At 46.7% G+C, this 14,600-nt stretch overlaps 1 protein-coding gene across 3 annotated transcripts in view; it reads left to right on the forward strand.

Moving 5' to 3' along the window:
* The window catches only part of ASTN2 (astrotactin 2), an 868,677-nt gene that overhangs the window by 635,319 nt on the left and 218,758 nt on the right, over positions 1-14,600 (forward strand). The gene's annotated exons all lie outside the window — the stretch shown is intronic.

A 14,600-nucleotide genomic window follows, 5' to 3' on the forward strand; every position in this document is an offset into this window, starting at 1 on the left:
CACCCCTCCCTGCCTCCTCTGTGCAGCTGTGTGGGGCACGGGTGGTTTATAGATGCAGGGGACATAATTGAGTTGTCTGGGAATAACTGTGTTTTTACGGCTGTGACAATGACGGTCTTTAAGGAAGTGCATTAAATCAATAGAAGTCTCATTGTCTTACCCTATAAATAATGTGACACATCATTAAGCAGGGCAATAAGCTTCAGGACTTTGAAGTAATACAATTAGGTTATGTTTATAAAAACCTTCGCTCACTGTGGTCACTGAACTAATTCGCCTCAGCCTGCGCTTGGGGCCCGGGACACCACTGTCATGCTAAATACCACGTCATCTCCATCCTCAACTGCTTCCGGGCCTTGGCCTCTTTCCCTCCAGAAAACTCCACTCCTTATGCCGTGGATGCATGGACTCTGTGGCAAGTAGGATGGGTTTGGGGGCAGAAGGAATGCCGACAGCAGCTGGGGGCCCCCTTCAAGACCCCCAGAGCCCGCGGGGTTGCCACAGACTTGTTGGGAGAACTTCGTGTGGTAGCTTTTCTCTCTGGGCTGCGTGTGTGGAGTCACATTTCTTGCTTCTGGGGTACGCTTGCTCCCAAGAAGGGCCCAGGGGTAAGCAGAGGCCACCTTAACACTTCTCGCTCTCTCCACCTGCTGTGACCTAGAGGGCACACGAAACACTGTGGTTTTATTTTTTTTAATGTGGGAGTGATGTTTGCGAGGGGGAGGCTGAGAAGCCGGGGATTTTCCCCTGAAGAACTAGAAGAACTCTGGACTCAGAGGTAGTGGGTGACCTTTCCGTCCCCAGCCATCGACTCTTGTGTCATGGGCACGTGCTGCACAAGGGTCCCCTAGGAAGCGGGTCAGCATGGGTCTGGGTTTGAAAGCAGATCTCTCTGGGGGCAGAGCTGTGGGAAGAGGAGAGAGCTCGCGCGGTGCTGGAGTGGGACAGAGAGGCTTTCAAGTCCCCCTGTCCCTCCTTCCATCCCTGCCGGGTAACCTCGGGCAAGGAACTTCTAAGTTTCTGTTTCCTCGTGTGTTAAATGGGGGATAGGAATTCCCTGGCATGGCTTTTGGGAGGACGAAATGAGATAATACAGGTAAAATGTCCAGCATGTAGTCAGCACATGAAAAATGATAGCTTGGGTTAAAGCAAAACTTGTGGGCAGCAGCTGAGGATTCTAGACCTGGCCACAGCTCCTGCTCATGGGTGACACTCCTTAATCTCCCTGTGACACACCTATGTTGCTAGAAAAGGACAAATATCCTTTCAACCTAGAGAGTGGAGGGGTGGAGGGGTTCCTGGAGACTTTGAAATCTATGTTTAGCCCCAGGTGGTGGCTTGTCCTTGACTGGAAGGACCAAAGCTGGAAGAGAAGGTCAGGAAAAGAGACCCAATAGGGCATGCGTAACAGCACTTTACAGTGTATAGTCCTGTGTGTTCTCCCACTTACCCCTTAAGGCAAAGAAGGCAAGAATCCCATTCACCCCTCATCTTAGACTGGGAAACCTGAAGCTTAGAGAAGAAAAGGGGCTTGCTGGGGAGGGTCACAGTTTATGAGGGAAAGGGATGGTGTTTGAATTCCAACCTGAGCACGGTATTCCCTGCACCCTAGATCCGGTGTCCATGGAAATTAGAAACAAATGTCCCAGCCTTTCCAGGTTTACTAATGAGGGGTCTCTTGTTCCTCCTGTGATCTGGGGCAGCCACCAGAAATCACTGGAAAGGCCAAGGGTTTGGGGCTGAATGTGCCTGATTAAAATATTCCCATGAGAGGTTTATTTTACTCTTATTCCCCTAAGTGCTTCTCAGTGTGTGTTCCACAAGAAAAAAAAAAAGAAAGAAAGTCACATTTATCATTCATTAATTCTTTAGTTCACTAATATTTCCTAAGGGCCGCTTCTCAGCAGACCTTGGGCCTGGTGCTGGGGCACCGCAGGAGACAAAATGTGGGCACTGTCCCCACGTTGTTCCTTCCCAGTCTGTCTTAGACTTCCAACACTTCACCATTTTCTTTTTAACCCACGGGTAGACAGCTGGAAAGAGGGAGGGGGTGGGCACATGGTAAGAACCTAGTCACTATCATGTGATGGCCCGTATCTATTCTTCCATGGGCCAATTCTGATCAATTAGGGAATGGCTTAGCTAGGCCACTGTATGGAGGCCATGGAGCCCATTGGCCAAGAACATTATGATCAATTGGCAACGGCTACCGTGATGCGGTGGGGGGTGGGGAAGGGGTGTCTGTGTATTGTTTTCCCTGCAGCAGGGCAGAGTGAAAGCTAAAAGAACAGACCCACCTTGTGACCCTGATTCCAGGGGGCGCTGGGCATGCCAAGCAGGACTGGAAAGATCTAGGCAGGGAGGTGGGGTTCGCTACCACCCAGTGGGTCTCAGCATTTCTCAGTTTGGAGGAGACCGGAGCACTGAACAGGCCAGTTAGATGGTGCCTGTCAGAGCCAGGAAGACCTTGGAAGTAGCCAAAGTCATCCCTGGACCCTCCAGGCCCAGGAGTGCTTAGTGTGGAAGCTGCTTCACCCGTGAGTCTCCTCTGGCCCTCGCCTCTGCTCCCGGGCCGTGCCCCAAGCACCCCATGAAGGTTTCAGTCTCTTGCCTTCAGCTTAATACTTTCACTACATGCTGCTGTGTTCCTGATATGTGCATATTTTTAAAAAAGCTACCTTTCTCCCAATTCACTCTTTGACTAGATACTCACGGATACTGTCTAGCTGTGACCTTGATACACTCTTTTATCTTAATTATGATAAAAGAAGTTACCCATCCTCTGGCTACCTTGGATAAAGACTTCCCCATTTGGAGATAAAGCAGAGGTTTTGCAGTCAGATGGACTCGGGTTCAAATCCCAGCTCTACCTCTTACCAGCTGTGTGATCTTGGGCAAATTGATTCATTCTCTAGATCACTTTCCTCATATGCAAAATACAGGCTCCAATGAGAGCATAGTCCATCAGTGGACTAATCTAGCACTGAGCTGGACACCTAATGATCATCTTGATCCAACCCATTCCCTCGCACCATAGCTGCCACATCTGCTCTGGTAACTATGTTCCCAGGGGCGCACGCGCGTGTGTGTGTGTGTGTGTGTGTATGAGAGAGAGAGACCAACTGAGGGAGGTAGGAGGAGTCAGAAAAACAGAGAGGAAGACAGGTGCATACCAGAATACACACACACACACACACACGAGAGAGACAAAGTGTAGAAGAGAAAATGTATGTAATTAATAAGACTTTTCCAAGTTTATAGACTCGGTGACCCTGTGAAAAGACATTTTCTAGTGAAGGTTATACTGTTCTTGAGTTAAGATTGGGATTGTCCATGGTAAAGAGATGTCCTCACAGATAAAATGCCTGTTGCCACCTTTAAAAGATGTTTTATCTCTATTATAATTTCCCAAGACTGTCCAAGGGAATGAATTTCTGCATTTCCATTTGAATTACAATGCACTTTTGAATGCCAGTGGCTGCATTCCTAGGCTACTCTTTAAAGGAGTTTTGGCTGTTTGAAAGGCAGCCCAGGGGTTGAGGTGGGGGGAGGAGAAGGAAAAGATAGTCAACTGTCACCTCCTTTTGTGAGGACAGTTGTGGTCAAGGGGCTGATATGGGCTGGAGAACTCTCCTGGGCTTTCAGTTTCCTGAGGGAGCTTGCTTCAAAGACAGCAACCAGACATGAAAGGAGTTGTTCTCAGAACTGAGACCTGCCTGGGTACTGGTTTACTTCTCTGTAGATTTAATCATTGGGGGGGCAGTTTTCAGGTCCCATTTGCTTGACCTTCTGTAGCATTTGACAGAGCTGACCACTTCCTGCTAGAGGTACTTTCTGTGTTTGCTTCCATTGTCCCAGATCTTCATTGTGAGTCACCTGCCTTCCTGCTGGCTTCTTCTCTGTCTGCTTTGCAGGCTCATGCTCTTCTACCAGCCCAGTCCATGTGGCTTCACAGGACTCTGGCCTGGGCCCCTCTTCCTGGACCGTCTTCTCTCTGTGGGGACTCTGTTACCATACCTACATTGACCACTCCCATTTTATACCTCTGCCTCCAAGCTTTCCCCTGGTATTTGCTGTTATGCCAGCTCCCTTGCCCACCCAAACTCTGTCCCACACAACCTCGTGTTTTCCCAGCATTCTAGTGAAATGTGTCCTGATCTGTTTGTAGGCAGAACCAGAATCCTGAGTCCTTCTTCATATCCTCCTCTCCCTAGCTCCCCCCATTTCCCAAATCTTATCCATTTTAATTCCCAATTAGGTCTTGAATTTGCCCACTTCTTTCCATCTCACTGCTGTGCCCTGGGTCAAGCTGCCATCATGGCTTGCCTGGACTCTAGCGTTGGCATTCCACCTCAACCCCCTGCAGCCACTCTTATCTCCCATCAATCCAAACCACACAGCAGCCCTGAAGATATGGATCCGTCAGTGCTTTCCAGAGAGACAGAACCAACAGGATGGTTAGATGGATGGATGGATAGATAAAAATCTCTATTATATATAATATTCATATATAGAGAGAGAGAGAAAGAAAGAGAGAGAGATTTATTATGAGGAATTGGCTCATGTGATTATGCAGGCTGGGAAGTTTCAAGCCAAGGTCTATTCAGCAAACTGGAAATTCAGGAGAGCTGATGGTATAAATTCCAGTTCCAAAGCTGGCAGGCTTGAGACCCAAGAAGAACCAATGTTTCAGTTTGAGTCCAAAGGCAAGAAGAGAATGTTGTTCCAGCTCCAACAGTCAAGCAGGAGGAGTTCTTTCTTACTCATGGGAGGGTCAGCCTTTCTATTCTATTCAGTCCTTCAGCTGATTGGATGAGGCCCACTCACATTAAGGAGGGCAGTCTGCTTGACTCAGTCTGCTGCTGATCTCATCCAGAACACCCTCACTGACACCCTCACAGACACATCCAGGATAGTGTTTGACCACATATCTGGACACCCTACGGCCCAGCCAAGCTGACGTATACAATTACCCGTTAACAGAAATACCGTCAGGCTACTTGTTGGATGAAAACTCCTGGGTGCTTTGTCATTGCCCTGAGGCTAACTTCCACACTCTTCCCCATGGCCTCAGGGCCCTCCCAGATCTGATGTGTCCCCAGCCAACCTCCCTAGCCCCACCTGCTCCAGGCTGTCTGCCTCTCAGGCACACCCAGCCTCACAATCCTTAAGGATGGCAGGAGTCAGGGATCAGAGCCTGGCCACATTCATCCACGCCCGGGTCCCAGCGAGGTGGTGGGAGGTGGCTGCGTATCCCTTTCCCTTCCCCTGGCTTCGTGGCTTCCATGCAGCCATTTGTAGGATGTGTCTAGCTCGAGGTAGTGTTTCCTTGGAGAGTAGCGAGGTCAGAGGAGGTTAAATATGAGCTGGCCACGCACCCATCTGCAGCACACCAGAGGAGAGAACTAACTTAATTCTCCTCAGAACCTTGCAAAAAGACGATACAGGATGTGGTTCATTAAACACAAATAGGCCCATGAGACTGCCATTTCCACCAGATGAAATTACCAAAAAAAGCATTTGTTCCCCGGTTTAGATTGAGTCCATCTGGAACGGAACACCCTAGTCGTTTTCCTATTGGTGCGCACCAGGAATAATAATCCTTCGCAGGGCTCCACGCAGAACAGCTCACAAAGCATTTTCACGTACATTTCTTCATCCAATTTACTCCTCACACAATGAGCCTGGAAGAGAGGCATTGTTGTCTGCATTTCATGCTTGAGGGGAGTGAGACTCAGAAGGGTGAGATGGCCTGCGGGAGTTCACACCAGGGAGCTTGGCAGAGCAGGGATTTGAACCCAGACTGCCTTCATCAAAAGGACCGTGTTTGTCCCGACCACGGCAGCCTCAGAGAACTCTCTAGATGCTGGCATCAGGCCCAAGGGAACCATTTGCACTCCTGTTCTGTTTCTCTTACCTACCGTCAAAAGAACTGAGGGAAGTGAGGACTCAGAGCGTAGGCCCTCAGCGTGGGCAGGGGAGGAGATACTCTACTCACCGATACCCCTCTGTGTAAGTCACTTCTCCTTCTTAACTTAGTGGCAGCATTTTAAGGCAGAGCCAAACCCTAGAACGTCAGAGCTGGAAGGAACCTTGGCAGTCTTCGAGCCAGGGTGAGCTTCTCTTCGTGGGCCCATTTTGATCACAAGGTAGTAGCTGCCTGGAGGGCTCGCTGAAAGAGATTCTGGGTCAGGACCAGGCTTGGTGACAAGAATGCAGTGATCCTTTAGCAACACCAGTCATGGGTGTGAGAGAAAGAAAGAGCGACTCTTATGTAAGGTGTTTCCCATCCTGTTCCCGTTGGGCAGATGGGAAGGTTGCAGCTTATGCAATCAGTTAGAACCTGCATTTGCAAGGGGGGGAACCTAATAACCAGCTAGCAGTGTTTTTTTTGGGTCTTCACCCTCCTGAAAACTCAGAGCAAATTCAAAGACTCCTGGTTGCCAAAGCCCCCCACATCCTTAAAGATGGGAGAGTTACTGGTTGATAGACTGCATGTTTTATTATTTTAGGGTACATGCACACACAAATACATCATTCCTTGAAGGCTTAGAGGATGCCCCTCTTGTCCTTCCACTTAGGGAAGCAATAAGAGATTGATACTGTTGTAATCTAGTTACTCTGATTCTCTTCAGACAGGAGCCAAAAACACTCCTGTTACCCTGTCACATTCCTGTTCCCCTATCACAGCCCTATTCCCCTATCACAGTCCTATTCCCAGAAAAGTGATACAGGGACTGAAGGAGCAGGGCTGTCAGGTGGGACCCTTCTCTCTCAGCAGTCTTACACTAAGAATGTGGAATTTCCCTGGAGATGAGTATGGGGCTTTTGTCCTCTCTCTGCCTTCAACCCCTTAGTGAGAAGAAAAAGGACTGGAGGGAACACAGGGGCACAGAGGGACGCTTTTGCCTTCCCCAGGTCCTCAGCAGCAGGCAGAACCTACCCTCCTGAGAGCAGCCTCACTCACAGATCCCACAGCACAAAGGCACGTTCCTTGCCACTCTGTCTCTCCTGTCCTTCCTTCATCCTTTTTCACCTCTCCATCGTTCCACACTAGTGTGTCCAGGCCCTACTATATGTCAGGCTCTGTATGAGGGGTGAGTGAGACCTACTTCCTGCTCTCAGGAGGCTCACAATCAAACGGGAAAGATTAATCAGTGAACAGACAATGACAAACCTTTTAATAAATGCTGTGACGGAGGAAAGCTTGTGTGTGTGTGTGTGTGTGTGTCTGTGTGTGTTTAGGGTCAGGAGGAAGCAAAGCTGGGAGACTGGTCCCTAACCATGTAGGGTGGGTGGGAATTTCCCTGGAGGAGAAGACATCCCAGCAGAGCCCTGGAGGGTATGGGCCTTTGCCACCCGGGTGGTGGAGGTGGATTGTAGGGGACAAAACACAGATCTGGGGATGTGGAAAAGCCTGGTGAAATCTGAGTCCTCTCAGACCAGTTGGGAGCAGTAGTGCCCGGATGTTTTCAGATGCTCTTGAGGGATGCCACTGGCCTGTTTTTTAGATCTTTGAATGTCTCCATGCCTCAGTCTTCCAAGTAGTCAGAAAAACTGCCATTGCCTTTGTCTCCAGCTGAGTACTCTCATGCACAGGAGAGGCTGAGTCTCCAAACGCCTGCAATGAAGTCAAAACACCAGGCCAGTTTCAGAAGTACCTGGGGAATAGTTGGAAAAGCATCTGAACCTCTCAGGTTGTTATGAAGATGGGATGAGATCATGTGATTAGTTGGCTCATAGTAGGAACTCAACACAGATCCGTCATTGTTGCCCACTCCTTACCAAAGGAGTACCTATCAACAAATACCAACATACATATCAGGTGTGTGAGTCATCTGTCCCATGTGCCAGATGTGTGACGTGGGACAAGCCATTTTGATTTCCTGAGTCTCAGTTTTTCTTTAAGATGGGTATAGTGATGCTTCCTTCACAGTATTGTTACGGGAATGAACGGAGGCAATGATTATAAAGTGATTATCACTGCACCTGGCATGTAAGAAATATTCAGGAAATGCAAGCTGTTACTATTATCATTTATTATTGTGAGACACAATCGAGTCAGTGATGATTATTATTACCATCAGTTTTCTAAAACAAAAGGCATAATGGTGTGGTGTAGCTCTTTCCAGTCCTGAGTACAGAAGCCTAAGATAAACCTAAAGTCACAACTGTTTCTCATTCAGTGACTGGCCAACTTAAATTTGAGTCCTCCTGAACCTGGGGGTTGGGAATAGAAAGCAGAATTATCAGAAAGCTCAGCCTGGGTACAGGGGAGCCTGTTCGCACAGGTGGAAGCTGAGCTTCTAATGCACAAGAATGTGTAGGGCTGTGTGTGTTGGGGAAGGGGATGGCGGAGGAGCGGGCAACAATGACTGATTTGTATGGCGTTCTTACTATGGGCCAGTTAATCACATGGTCTTGCCTTGATCTTCATAAGAACCCCCACGAGGTCCAGGGTATTATGTCCATCTTCCAAATGAGAAAACTCATCTGCTTAAGGTCCCATGGCTGGAAATAGGCAGAGGCAGGATTCTATCCCAGGACTGTGTGACCCCAAGGCCCCCATGCCCTAATCCATCCAAGAACAGACACCATGTACGGAGAACCACTCTATGCCAGGAGGCACACTGGGCACTTCTTTAATCCTCACAACGACCCTCTAAAGCTGGTGCCTTTCTGCCTAGGAAACTGGGAATCAGGAGGTGTTGGGGGGCGGAGGGGGAAGGGGGATGTATATAATCCAAAGGCATATAGCTGGTTGAAGTATTTGCTCTTTTCCTTTCTTTCTTTTCTTGCTCCGGCCCTCTCACCATTTATGTTTTGTTATTACTTAACCACAGTGGGCACTCCAAAAAGAGTGTTCTGAGAGGCATTTCTCTTCCTCCTGAAACAGGTAGATGTAGTTGATCAGGAAGAGTGAAAAAAGAGGCAGACAGATCAGCAGGATTCTAGCCTGCATGGTGTCGGTCAGCTGGCTCGAGATCCTTGTTTTCTAGCAACACCTTGGCTCTGGGTCAGGGTCCAGGCCTTGAGCCAGGCCTTAGAGGTTGACTTGACCATGGATCCATTGGGTTGGAGCTGCCCTTGGTTGTTTTTATCTGACACATAAGCCCTAGACCTCAGGTGTTCTTCCTTGGGGTCTGTACTTCTGTTCCCTCACATTTCATGGGTGCACAAGGAGATGGAAGGCTCCTTTTAGAGATCTTAGTCCAAGCAGTCCCTGAGGTCGGGAGCATCAGAATCACTGAAATTTACAACTGGAAAGATCCTAAATTCAATAAATCTATTAATATAGATGGTGAAATGGGTAATGAGAAACTTGCTCAGAGGGAACTATAAATTAGTAACAGGGTTAGGATTTAAATCAGCTCCCTTTTCTCCCTCCTCCTTCCGAGAAGGTGTGCTAAGAGGCAATTCAAGAGACCCTGTGCCCAAATGTATCTCCTTTTTTTTGTGATTGCTTTATTGAGATACAGTTTACATATCGCATATCAAAGGTATCTTTTTGAGCCTTCTCTTCCAGTGGTGGTTTTGCACAAAGATAAAATTTAGGATTTCCACAAGGAAACTTCTCATGATTTTATTGAGAAGATTCTCCAAGGAAAATGAAATCTGAGGTAACCACTCCTCCCACTTTTCAATCATATCCTATTTTCTGTTGCAGCTTACTGTCCTGTGATTCAGAGGCAGCTGGTGGGAGGGGCACAAGGGGGCACAGCCGGCTGGTGCTAAATGTGACACAAAGTGTTCATTTCTATCAATATATGAGCTAGGCTGCCCCCATACCCTGGTTTTGTCCAGCAAGTTTGAGTGCCTCTACTCCGAATGCAGCAGTAAATTAAATGTGGCTCAGCCTTCACGGAGCTCAGTCTAGACTTGGAGAGAGACAGGTAATGAGGAAATCACTATGCAATGTGTAAACGCTAGGGGGAGGAAGCACAAAGTGTGGTCTGGACACCGGACTCAAACTGTGGGGCGGCTCAGGAAGGGCATCCCAGAAAACCTGCAGGAGGCAAGATTTAGGCAGCAGAGGTGGTTAAGGAGTGAAAGTATCAGGGGGCAAGGAAAGCACATACAAAAAAAAGGCCCCGAGATAAGAGAAAAAGAAAAAGTGTATGGAGAAGATTGGTAGGAAACCGTGCCGAGATAAATGTAAGAAGATAAGAGTGGCAGAGGCCAAATCCCACTGGATGCGTGAACCACATTAAGAAATGTGTCCTTTTACTAGGAGCAATTTAAGGTCATTGAAAGATTCTTTTTTTTTTTTTTTTAAAGATTTTATTTATTTATTTGAGACAGAGAGAATGAGAGAGAGAGAGCACATGAGAGGGGGGAGGGTCAGAGGGAGAAGCAGACCCCCAGCTGAGCAGGGAGCCCGATGCGGGACTCGATCCAGGGACTCCGGGATCACGACCTGAGCCAAAGGCAGTCGCTTAACCAACTGAGCCACCCAGGCGCCCCTCATTGAAAGATTCTATGTGATGTCATTTGCATTTTAAAATTTGATTCTGGCTGGTGCGGTTTAGGGCTTGACCTGGGATGGAAGGAATACTAGATTGGAGTCGGGAAGATCAGTTATGAAGTTGTAGCCTTGTTTCAGGAGAGAAGTAAGAGCAGCTTAACATTTAGTAGTCATGCAGCTGAAGAAAAAGAAAATAAAATGGGTGAGAAATGGTGGCACTGAAGTGTTTCTTAAAGTAGAGCAAAAGAACAGCAGGTGTTGGGAGAACTGAGCCAGGTTTGAGTATGTTGAGTCTGAGGTTTCTCAGGGACATCTTCATCCAACACACCAGCCCACAGTTGACAAGCTAGTTGGCAATATGAAGTGGGCAGCTGGACATATACTGGTCTGGTGATCAAAAAAAAAGGTAAGACCTGAAAACACAAGTTGTGTAGATAATTGTCACAGAAGACAAAGCTCCCAGTGTAAAAATACAGATCCTCTTTTGTAATTTGCTTCCTCAGGGAGCAACTTCCACACACACACCCGCCCCTCCACACCCAGTATGGTTTTTGACCTTTTATTTAGAGAGGCTTTGTTTCATTCAGAGGGGCTGTCCACACTTCTCATTTCTGGCCAGCTTTTCCTTAGGTAAAATGTTACAGGACACAGAGGAACAGTCCCAGTGCATAGTACGTAGGCTGGAGTTAACACCTCCCATTTCACTGAGGAAGGAAACAAGTCTATGCAGTCATCATCACCAAAGCAGAAGGAATGGATACATACTTCTAGGCTTTTGGCTTCGTCATTTGCGCTGCTCATTTGGCCAAGAGTTAACTAGCCTTTAAGGAAGGTCCAGCATATAGTGCCCGATTGTGTATGCATCACACATTTCCTCCGATCGGTGCAAGTTTCATTCTCCTACATCAGCCCCCGAGTCATGGATCAGGGGAGACAGGCATACCTGCTCCCTTTCCACCCTTTGAACCATGATATTTCCAATATATTTCTTACACTTTAACAGAATCATTAGATTTGTTAAACAAGCTCCAGACCCTTGACCTGAGAGTTTTTATTCTGAAGTTCAAATATGAAATGTCATTTCACAAAAACACATTGTCTTATTCATGTGATTGCTCATAAATTACTCATGAAACGTAATTTGTCATAGTGTGAAGTTGTTTTAACGTTTATCTCTAAACACTTGTGGTCACTCAAAAGTAGTGGGATGGACTCCAGCCCGGTATGTGGTTCACAGGATGGAACACACCCAGATATAAAAGGATGTAACACTCACATAATGAAGCTTTCTGCTCCCAAGCAGGTCCCAAGTGGCTTGAGAAAACAAGGAGAGGAGACTGGCTTGGCTTGTATATAATGCATAGGGGTGTGGAGTAGGGTTGAGGTGGGTTGCCGTGGTCTGAACTTCCCTCTGGCACTAAAACGTGGCACCTAGGTTTGCCAATGAGGGGTTGATGGGGAAGTGGGGCGGGGGGGCGGGGAGTAGTGGGGCTTGAATGCTGTCAGAATTCAAGCATCAAGCATGGAAGTCCGAATCTTTATTACAATTTGCCCCGGATATTTGACTACTGAAATGCGCCATGTTTCATTTAACTGAACTTCAACTTGTGTAAGCAAGCCAATATGGCACTCTATGAAGGCGGTAAGGGAAATGAAAATTCTAAGTGCCTTGTATTAAGAGCCCAACATTGTATATTTTGAGAAGTGAAATGAGTGCTTTGGTCACTATCAATAATGTCTGCAACTCTGAAGACAATAAGGAGTGTCTTAGTGAGGTCTTTTATTATGGATTTAGTATGTGTAAAAACATGTGTAATCTTGATATATGTTTTGGGTTATCTGTGACACAAGAAATCCCCAGATATCTTTACCCTAAAGAGGCAACCTTGGATAGGGAATTGTTGCTGCCATTGGCTGGACCAGATGAGCACATCATTGGCAATGGCCCAAGAGTCTATAGAGATGTGGAGATGGGGCTGACTGTTGGCCAGGGCACCCAGTGCAAAGAAGACTGCATGAAGTTTGGCCACTTGTGCTGACCCTTGGGTTCTGTTCCATTATCAGGAACATCCCAGTTAAGGGCTGAAAAGTTGCAGCTTTCCAGCAAACTCCATCACGTACAATGGTGGTGATACTACCTATAAAGTATACAAACTGTTTGCTACTCACTTGGTTGATCCCAGGGAACTCCTCAGATAAGCCGAGGGGTGTGGGAAAGGAGGTGTCCTTTTCCAGCACCATGGCATCTGGCAAAGGACTGAGGATGGAGGGGGCACCCTATCCTACACATGAGGTATGCTGAGGGCCTAGGTTTGGCTCTGTGGCTGTGCTGAACTTTCAGGGTGCTGCTTCCACCACCCGAGGCATAATGGGCAGCTAGGGATGGAGGGCCACAGGCTCAGTGTCTGTGACAACCAACCTTTGTTTCTAGGAGAGCCCAGTATGCAGCCAGCAATTGTACTCTTAATACCTTATGTTAATTTTTGTAATTATTTGAGTTAATGAACACTGACCTGTAGGAAAAATCCTTTTATGCCAGCCGTCTATAGGAATAGCTAAACATGCATATTTCTGTTTTAAAATAAATACACATACATATGTATATAAATATACATGTATATAACTTTATATATATATTTATATATATATAAAATCTTGACTCCATTTAACCTCTCAAAAAGTGTCAAGATGACATCCTGACTACTTTAATCAAACAACAAGCCTTTAGGCTTTTTGTGCAGCTTTCCTTCTGGGATACAATACTCTTGAATTTTGCCTCTGCCCCTCCAGCAGCCCCACTGTTACCACCAACACAGGTCTGAAATCCACCCGCATTAACGTGAAAATTTTACATCGGTGCACCATGAGGGTAAGTCTTTGCCTCCTAAAACGGAAGTCACGTTTTCTGAGCCCCTCACATTTTCTGAATTCGGTACTTTTACATACGCTATCCCGTTTATAGTTTTTAGTTCTCACAACAGCACTTTAAAACATAAACTGTCCTTGCCTTCTACCAGATGAGGAAACTGTAGTTCAACAGAGTGACAACAGCTAGCAAGTGGCCCGTGGTTACAATAACTGGGGTATAGTAAGCAACTGGACCGAAGTGGGGCTGATTATTACAAACTGCAGATTCTTTCTACCACTCTAATTTAAACACGATACAATTTTAGCAAGAATTATGCAAAAACACTAAGGCAAAACTCAACAATTCTAATGGATTAAAAATTAATATCATAGAGCTAAAAGGGATTTTACTGATGATCTAGTCTAACCTCTTTCTAGACAGAGAAACTGAGGCAGAGGTATGTTGATCACCTGAGACCATATAGGTAGGTCAGAGGCAGAGCTGTGATTCTGACTTAGACCAAATCCAGTGACTTTCCCACTAGAATATATTGCCTGTCCCAGAGCTTCCTCACTAACTTCAGACTTAGCCAGGGTAGCATGAATATTAATGATACTGACAAGATATAGCCATGGGTCTGGAGTATAAGTGTGTATTTTACTAAACAGCTTTCTACCTCACCACTGCCCTGCTTGTAAAATTCATCCAGGCAGCTGCTGTAATTTGTTTTGCGATCCCTTGAGGGGTTGTACGTCCTAAGTACCAATCAACAGCCTAGTCAGGTGCAAGATAGAGCCCCGAGTTTCCTACTAGGCTCTGCCTTCCACTTCCCTCCTACAGAGCTGGGTAACACTTCACTTTTAAGAGGCCATTAATTAGTACTAGATTAAAAGTACAGCTACTTAAGCATTACTTACCTCACCCACAGGAACACTGTAGGACTCCAGCCAAGTTTATCCTACTGACTGGAATAATGGAGTATCCCTCTGTGGACTACCTCAGGCTGGGATTGACCCTTAAATCATTCAGGTAGTGCCTATCCCTGGCCTTTGAGGAAGTCGGAAAAACAGAAATAATTTCTGAAAAAGGAGGCACATTAACATCATTTATCATTACTCTTTTCTTTTCTGGACACTTGGCATAGTGCCTGGACCACAGTAGGTACTCAGCAAGTATTGGTTGACTCATTTCTCTAAAACCATAAATTCTGTGTAATTACTCAAAATGATAAAGGGAAGCCGGACTTAACCAACCTGTAAGTCATTTGTTTGCCTTCAGTTTCTCATA

This window comes from Mirounga leonina, unplaced genomic scaffold (assembly GCF_011800145.1).
Source record: "Mirounga leonina isolate KUSES-001 unplaced genomic scaffold, KU_Mleo_1.0 Mir_170, whole genome shotgun sequence".
In the NCBI taxonomy this organism is placed as follows: Eukaryota; Metazoa; Chordata; class Mammalia; order Carnivora; family Phocidae; genus Mirounga; species Mirounga leonina.